The following is a 9583-nucleotide window of genomic DNA, read 5'->3' as shown; positions in this document are numbered from 1 at the left end:
TGTCTTTATAAGACTATCAACGGACTTCAAGAGAACCCAAAAGGATATGTGTTTCTGATTTCTCGTTTTCCAACTTGTGAAATACAGTTTCTGCAGATAATTTTTAGTACTGCGAAGGGAAACTCTTTTGATATAAAGAGACGTCCTAGCTTATTCATAAAAGAGGGCAATACTACTATCTTGATAGGAAGTATCAGAAATCAAGCAATTAAATGCTTCATGCTTTGAGGTGATATACTCAGATGACTGTGACTTAAACTCCTCTTGTAATTCGTTTAGTTTGTTACAATTAAATGAATTACGCAAAGAAGGAGCATTGCTCTAACTGATTAACAAATCAAGATCAAACTTAACATAAATATCATTCATTATAACTTGATTTAGCCTGTCAAGAGATTCTTATTCATTGTGGAGATATAGATCAACAACAGAAGATAGACTTTCAAGTTTCTTTTCAATTCCTAAAAAAACTTCAAGGGATTTTAAACCTGGTGGAGGTTTGCATAAAATTTATTCTATAGATTTTATTAAATCAAACATGGAAAAGAATTCCGAAATCCCTGGATCTGGTGGTGCATTTATTGAGATAACACTTGTGTCCAGATCGCTATAAACATAAACTTGTAAGTTCTTAACATGTTTGCATGCTCTGATACCAATTGAAAATGTGCGAGTGTAATAACTAAACCCAACAATTCATTTGGCAATCTGAGAGGACTTACTCTAATACACTTTCTAGATAATCAAATAGACAGTCATACTCAATCTAAAATAAAGTATATCAAAGAGTTTAATATCTCTAACTCTTAATTCAATCCGCAAACAGCAAATAGAAATCTGCGATCCCTATTGAATATAAGAGGATTTACTTGAACGGTACCAAAGACCAATGTTCAAGTGTCAATCAATGTAAATCAACAACCAAAGTTTGGATATTCTAATTGATTGATCTTAACGCATAACCTGTGATATTCCAATTATATAACAAAATATAATGCGGAAAATAACTAACACAGATACCAGAATTTTGTTAACAAGGAAACCGAAAATGCAGAGAAAAACCCGGGACCTAGTCCAGTTTGAACACCAAACTGTATTAAGCCGCTACATACACTAACCTACTACAAATTAACTTCGGACTGGACTGTAGTTTAACCCTAATCAATATCACACTGATTCAAGTTACAGTTGCACTCTTTACGTCTCTGATCCCAGTAGAATACTATGCACTTGATTCCCTTAGCTGATCTCATCCATAACTAAGAGTTGCTACGACCCAAAGTCGAAGACTTGATAAACAAATTTGTCTCACACAGAAAAGTCTGTAGGAATAGAAAAATCTGTCTCGCACATAAATACCTATGAGTTTTCAAGGTAGTCCGATTGCTTAATATTATGATCATAATATTATGATCATGTCACATCAGTAGAGTATAATATACAATATATATAGTATATACAGCTTCTTAGTTACGTTTTCAATATGCCTGACTTGAAAGATATGTTAGGAATGAAACAATCTCAAGTCAGTCTTAGTAACCTCAAGTGGAAGGATGATGTTGTCATTTTAGTTCATTACTTCTTCACATTCTTCAGGTTTTCGGAGTAATACTTGTATGTGTCAGCATTCCTAGACTTTCTAGTCTAACATAAACGAAGTTGACTCTAGTATTTAATCAAGCGACTCTAGATGAGTTTTGATACTAAAATATGACAACCAAACTTGACATTCCAACTCTTGGTGATTTCAAGCTATCTATGCTCTAAAAATGTATATCCCTTTTCTTCCTTCTTATTCTTCATCATGTTGCTTGATTCTAAAACTAAATCCTAATACGGGCATTGTGAATTCCACTGCGAGCATTAATTTTTGGACAAAAGCAGAAGCAGTTTATCAAGATTAATGCTTCATATACATAAGTATATATAATGTATATCATACACAACAGAAGGGATGATCCGACGCCACTCAACACTTTCTTCACCAGGGGTGTGAAGACAGTGCTTGATATTTCCTCATCAACATCAGGTACTACAACTGGAGTAGATTGTGGGTTCTTGGATGAGTTGGTAGGAGGAGAGTGTATCTGGTATCAATTATCCGATCAGATGTAATGAGTGATCATGATGGTGGTGGTGGTGGTGGTGCAATTGGTTGGTCCACTGGTGGTGGTGTTGTTAGTATTGCTTCAAGAAAAAAATAAATTATTATACTATGAAAGATAAGAGGCATTACTAAGTAATAACCCATTTCTTAAAGACCGATGAAGAAGCTGGTGTGTTTCTGAGAAGAAGAAATGCATTTTTCTCTTTGGCAGATACACAAAAAAAAGGTTCCAAATTGGAATGGAAATGAGCATAGTGTAAAAACTAACCAAGAAGGAAAAAAAAACAGACCGAGTCATCTTATGTTTTTAGGTCCCGTTCCATGGTTGACCTAGTACACTAATTTACTATATATATATCAAGGTTATTAGGTCATTTCTAATGTTCTCATTTCATCCCAAATTAAAATTAGGGGTTTTGCTTGAAACGACTTCATTTAATCATATACTAATTTGCATCGAATTGATGCAGCGTTATCTGAATAAGTTCAATGTACATATGAGTTTTCTTTTAACTGGAATCTTCTCCCATTACAGAATTTTTTTAATGATTCTTAAGTTTCCGAGTACAATTTCTTGGTGATAAATATCATTTATTCTTCATTGGTTCTCCACATAATATATTAATTTCTAACAGATAATGGTGTGAGATGTCTATGAAAATATATTTTAAGAGAAAACAAAGTTCCACGTCATATTCAAAAATAAATAAAATACAAATCGTGAAAGGTTGACCAGCCAAACGTTAAGCCAATGTTTTATGCGCAGGGAAAAAAAATTGGTTTAAGGGACCTATTTTTCCTCGTTTAATTGGGGGATGCATGCATTAATTATGGGATGGAGGATAAAACAAAAACAGGTCATCCAAACCTAATTTCCAACAACCTGTGGAAAATTTTATTTATAAATGGATAAATTTTTGTTGTATGATTAATGTTGATATATAATTAGTTTAGTTTATTCGTTGATTAGATTATGTTAGTTAGATGCATAAATTTTAGAATTAAAATTAGACAAAAAAAAGGGTTTTGTGAGTAGAGAAAAACAAGAAGAGGTTTTGGAGGGAAATCTCGGGTTTATAGGAACAAGTGGTTCTAGTGATAAAATGGATGTTGGAGAAGCTTCAAATAACAAAGATAATTATGTTGACGGTAATCTTCACTTAAAATCTCAATTGGATTGGGTATATGATCATGAAATCTAAATGTAGGAGGCTGAAAATGAGGGTCAAAATAAAGATCCATTGCTCAAAATGAAGATTCTGATGCTCAAATTACTAAGATAAACTAGTTATAGTCTGCAAATTATCCATTTGTTACTCGAAGTGGTCGAATCATAGGCACAATGTAACATCACAATATGATGGTTGTGAGGTTACTAGGTTCCTACCATGACGATTCTGTAAAGTTGTCATTGTCTTGTCATCAACCAATGGGACTCAAACCTGCAACTTTTCCAAGTTATGAAAAATCGTCATGGTATAACCTATTACCATGACAAGTCTTTCCTAACATGTCTCAGTAAGAGTCGTATTTGAAATATGTTTATACCATGATGAATGTGGAACCAAAAACTATGTTTAAAAGTAATTATTATAGTCATTCTGTTTTTATTCTTAGTCAGTGACGACCCAAACCGACCATTACAAATTTAAAATGAAGTCGTCATGGTCACAATATAGACATGGAAAATAAGAAGGAGGAGTTGGTCCAACACTACACAATCTAGTAACGAGTCACAAAGAATATATTGATGCCGAAGTTCCAAAAGATAAGCATTTGACTTCTTAAATCAATATACCAATATAAAGTGCTTATTACTTATTGATATATTGTTCCTTGACACTTTGATCACACTATGATTATCAACTCTATTATACTAGAGTTTCACATTTATAACTTCGCATGTTTTCAATCAGAAATGACTTGAAAGCAAACGATATGGAAATAGAAACAACTCAATTAATTTATTACTAACCTCAAGTGTAAGTGTGATGTTATCGTTGTTGTCGATACGTCTTCAGAATCTTTAAGTCTTCATAGTAATACTTGTACGTCTCAACATTTCTAGACTTTTTAATCTAACCTAATGAAGTTGACTCTAGTAATCTAATCAAGCGACTTATGAGTTTTGATATTAAAATATGACAACCAACCTTGACATCGCTTGGTGGATTCAACGGAGCAGTGCTCTAACAGATATTGAAGTTCATTGTAGTAGTATTTGTAGACTTGAAAATGTAGATCATTTGTTTTCGGATTGTTTCTAGACCAAACATGAATGTAGGCACTAAAGTCATTCAATACTATAATCATATTATAAGTAATCATGTTAATTAGTTTCATAATGTGGTTTATTAGTTGGTTCAATATGAATGTAACTAATCAAAATAACTATCCTTCATTTGATGAGTCTTTTTTACTAGTGAAACCACATCTGCGATGCACATGCTTGAATTTAATACTTTTTAACAACACCAAATTTGATAATAATGAAGAAAAAAAATACTTACAATAAAATTTTAATATTCTTATTTGTACTCATTGCATAGATAATTCAAAGATCTTTCTAAATATCCTAATTTTGCAAAAATCTGATGTGTATTTTGAAAGATATCTAAGTTTTAAAAAATTTGATATATTTTTAAAACAATGGCATTCCCGTGAATATACAAACATTGATTCAATGTACATTTTTACCCTTGAATACATATGTACAGTAGTGGTTGATATTTAAGGTCATATTAGTAATATCAGGGTGACGCCAAACTATTTTTTCTTTTTGTGACCAACCAAAAAGAAGGTTTCACCAAAAAGGGGACTTTCTTTATTATAGTATAAGATAAGATTTATGATTGCATCATGGTTTATTTGGAAATACAGTTGCACAGAGATTTTTCATCATCTAAAAACCTCAATATATCTGTCAACTTACATATCAATTTACGGAAAATGGTGGCAATTCCAGTGCAGATAATATTTGTATGTTTATGTTGATAGACAAGGTTTAGCATCCTCCTGATCCTAATTTTATGAAAATCAATATTGGTACTTCTTATGCTATTGAAACAGGAAATACAAGTATTGGTCTAATTATTTGTGACTCTACAGCTAACTGGCATGGTATAAACGAAGGGCGGTTGATGGAGCCTTGAATCTGGATTATGATGCGGAACAAATGGAGCGTCTAGTTATGGTGGAGGAAGTCAGTTGGAGAAGCATAAGAGGAATTAATATAGTCATTTTTTATTCTGATAGTGAGGTGGTAGTTAAGTCGATAATGAGCATGACCCTTTGGTCCATTGGGCCAATCAAGGCCTCAATATTAGATCATCAAAACTATTTCTTGATTTCTAGTCTACTAAATCAAGTTCCGGACTAAGTTAGAATTTGGTAGTTGAGATATCACCCTCGAAAACTGAAGATCGACAAAGACATTTGAAGGACTTCTGTATAAGGTATGTGAAGATTGAACCACTCTATTTTACTCATTATCTTATCATTTTTATGTCGTATGACTTCTATTAGATTTACAAAGAAGAAATTTTGCGTCAAGCTTGTGCTTTTAAAAATCTCGAAATATGATTCTAGCATAGATGTTCAAATGTCCTTAACAATATTAGTTCAATACAATTTATTTTTTGAGAATCGATTTGTGGATCAATTGAAAATAACCCATACAATTGATTTTGTCATTTGAGAATGTTTCAAACATCATACGAGAGAGTTTCATGGATTTCTGATATTTCTGTTCAGGGTGGATTGGCAAACCAGTTACATAAGATAAGCCCTTTATATTTATGATAAATTAAAAATAAATAAATTAACGCAGTTAAAGTGTTGAAATAAGTGTGATAGCTAATATAATTAAAAATATATTCAAAGTAAAATTATCGACAAAATTAAGCAGTTACAAAAGATATATTTAGTTTTATTCTTATTTAGACATCATACGGAAAATTATAAAAATACAAACAAGAAATAAACTTCATTGTTTCGACATGCATATTTAGACTGTTGTTAGTGCTAAAGACGATCTTGTGATAATCCATTGTTAACAGAATCCGTTCTGTGCGTGATTGATCACAAGAGATTCAAGTATTTGTGTGCATGTGTTTATTAAAGATTTAAGAAGATTTGAAGACAAAGAAGAGATAAAATATTTCTGACTTGGGTTTATAATCTTTGGTGTGCACAATACTTGTTTCGGTAAAAAGAGGGTCCAACTATAATCGGTTTATCCTTGTGGTAGATTAGATTGATTAGTTGAGTAGATCGGCATCAATACATTTTTTTGTGATTAAAGGTATTGATGCAAAATCTTACGATTACTTTGGTAATTTAGCATGAGATAGATCTAAGGACCTGACGAAGGAGTTTATTTGAGATAAACTGAAGAGCATTTTTCCAACTCATACCACTTGGTTGAAGAGAGTTGATACCAAACAGATTTGTTGTTCCTTTACTGTTTGGAATACAAACCAAAGGAATTGTTCCAAGTACGTGACTTATTCATAAGTTGGAGGCGCGGGAATACAGACGGAACTAGGTGAACTACAGGTTCAGTTGATTGCTCTCAACTATACGAAGTTTGTTTGATTTTGTATACCGGCTTAATCCTGAGAGTATTCAATTCTGGACAAGGTCCCGGGGTTTTTCTGCATTTGAGGCTTCCTCGTTAATAAAACCTCTTTATTTCATTTACTTTTATTTTCCGCAATTATAATTGTTGTTATTATAATCTAAAGTAAATTACACAAACGTTAATTCTTATTTACTTGATATCAATCCCATTGTGTTTGGTTAAGTCCGAACCTCTTATCAAGTAAACACACTTTGTCTGAACCTCGCGATCTCGTATCCATGGATAATCACACGAAGTGTGAACCGATTAGTTGCATTGTCTCGACTCTGTCCATATACAAGTACTTTCGGAGAAAGGATTTATAGGTGGAAAAGTTTTAGTTGGAGGTATATTTGGGTACCCTCGCCTTTTCAATTGGTATCAGAGAAGGCAAACACGAAAAGTCTAACAATCTGTGTTTGGTGCAATCCATCTTATAAGAATGAACTTGAGTTCTCATGAATCGACTTCAATTAACGTACCGCCAAGATTTGACGGAACAAACTATCTATGGTGGAAATCTGCTATGCGATCTTTTCTTCAATCACGAGACTTTAACACATGGATATTAGTCATCGATGGTTATATTCTTCCAAAGATAGAAAATTTGGAAACTGAGTTTAAACGCTTAATAAATTTTTCAAACGAAGAAAAGGCACTTGCAAAGCAGAATTCAAATGGTTTGAATGTTATAATACATGCTGTAAGCCGTGATCTACAACATCATGTATCAACATGTCAAACTTCAAAATAAGCTTGGGATAATCTTCAGATCCTATTCGAAGGAAACTCTTCAGAGAAAAAATCTAGACTTCAAACTCTTACGTACAATTGGGAAAACATTCGAATGGATGAAAACGACACTTTTTAAGAGTTTCATCTTAAACTCTCTGAGATAATTAATGCCTCTTTCTCTCTTGGAAAGACTATTTCTGAAAAAGATATAATATGTGAAATTCTCAAATCATTGCCATCTAGATACCACTCTAAAAGGCATGCAATTGTTGAAGCTAATGATCTTTCTTCTCTCTCTAGAAGTTATTTAGTCGGAAAACTAAAGATATTTGATCAATAGAATCTGTCTAAACAAAGAGACAGTTTGTGTTACAAAGCCATAAAAAGGGTACCAACCCAATATTCAGAAATCTCCGAAGATCTAGAAAATCATACTGCTGAAAATGGATCTGAACTAAATCATCATTTATCTCTTATTACTCAACAATTCAAGAAACTGTTGGGACATCGAAAAATAGAATCACCTATGTCAAAAAGGAAAAATAGTCCCTCACAAAACGTGAAGACAATTGGGATGATGATGACATTATTCCTCAATACAAGTGCAGAGGGATTGGCCATATTTCTCCAGATTGGTCAACTATGGATACACAGTGGAAAAGAAATGCTTACACTTCCACACTTGATTACTGCCCCAATGAGAATGATCAAGGTGATGTGATAGATCATGTTGCAACCATTGCAGAAGTCTATGAATCTGAAAGTCTTCCAAGACTAGATACTCAAGAGAAGTTTACCTCTTCGATTTTCAAAGAAATATTTCCTTGTGCGGATAAAAGAATTCATCCTCTTGAATGTGACATCATTGAAATAAAATCATCCCTTGCTCAACTCAAACAGAGTTTTCTGAATAATAAAGAAAATTTTAACAAGCGAGTCAAGAAAATCAAGACTACTTATTGCTCCGAAAAAGTAAAAGTATATAAACTCATTCTTAATATTAAATGTTGTCAAGATGATATAAGGAAGTTAAAGGCAGGAAATCAGAAACTGAGAAATAGACTTAATTGCTTTGAAAAATCATCACCCGATATGAATGTATCAAATGGAAAGGAGGTAAGGGAAAATAAAATTATCAAATCTAAATACAGAAAATGTAATACGTTTGGTATTTGCTTCCTGTACAAACAAAGAGGACATCATCAAAGGCAATGTCATGATACTAAACAGAGAGAGAGAGAGAGAGATATTGTATAAAACCGAAAAATTCAAGATCTATGTTTAGATCAAAGATCTCTTCTAAAAGGAGGAATAAGTTTCTCGAATGTCAAGATCTTGCATCAAGAGTGAATGTTGAAATCTTCAAAGGAAGAAAATTCAACAACCAAATGGTGACAACCGAACTGGTTATCATGGATCCTTACTTGTTACTCTCAAAAGTATACAGTAAGGATATATATGTAAATATTTTGATAAAAATATTTCTAAAAATTGATTTTTCGGTTAAGATTTTAATTGAGATAATATTCTCAAATATTTTGAGAAAAAGTTCTAAAGCTTATAAGAGAGAAGACTTCTTACTTCATTTTCATAGAGATTTGACAGAATGTTTACCTCTAGTTGCAACTCTCGCAAAACTGAAAAAGTCTGGACTATATTGTTTCCTAACAAGAAACTTCATCTTGAGTCTTCTGATGGCGATTCTGATTCTTCTCCAGAACTACAGCAAGATGTTCCTAATGAAGAGATCTCTTCTCTCAATGATAATCTTCTCAAGAATCTTTCACTAAAATTAGATTTAATTTTATGTGAAGTAAGGAACATGGAAAGGGATTTGCGAAAGGAAATTAAGGAAGTCAATGACAATGTTGTTAGTCCTGAATCAAGACTACTAATCATAGAAGATGATTAGAATCCGGTAAAATCCTCTAATCCGGCTTCAACATTGGAAGAAACTCTAAAAGGTTGAGATTAGAGTTTCAAAAATTGGAAAATAAACATCAAATTTTGATTTCTTTCAATGATTGTATTAACTCTATTATGAATAAACTATTATGAATAAAATTATTTGATTTATAATTTTTCTTGTGATAGTTTTTGATTTACATAGCCTGTGCTTG

Source organism: Papaver somniferum, chromosome 10 (genome assembly GCF_003573695.1).
Source record: "Papaver somniferum cultivar HN1 chromosome 10, ASM357369v1, whole genome shotgun sequence".
Lineage (NCBI taxonomy): Eukaryota > Viridiplantae > Streptophyta > Magnoliopsida > Ranunculales > Papaveraceae > Papaver > Papaver somniferum.
This window is presented reverse-complemented; position numbering follows the sequence as displayed.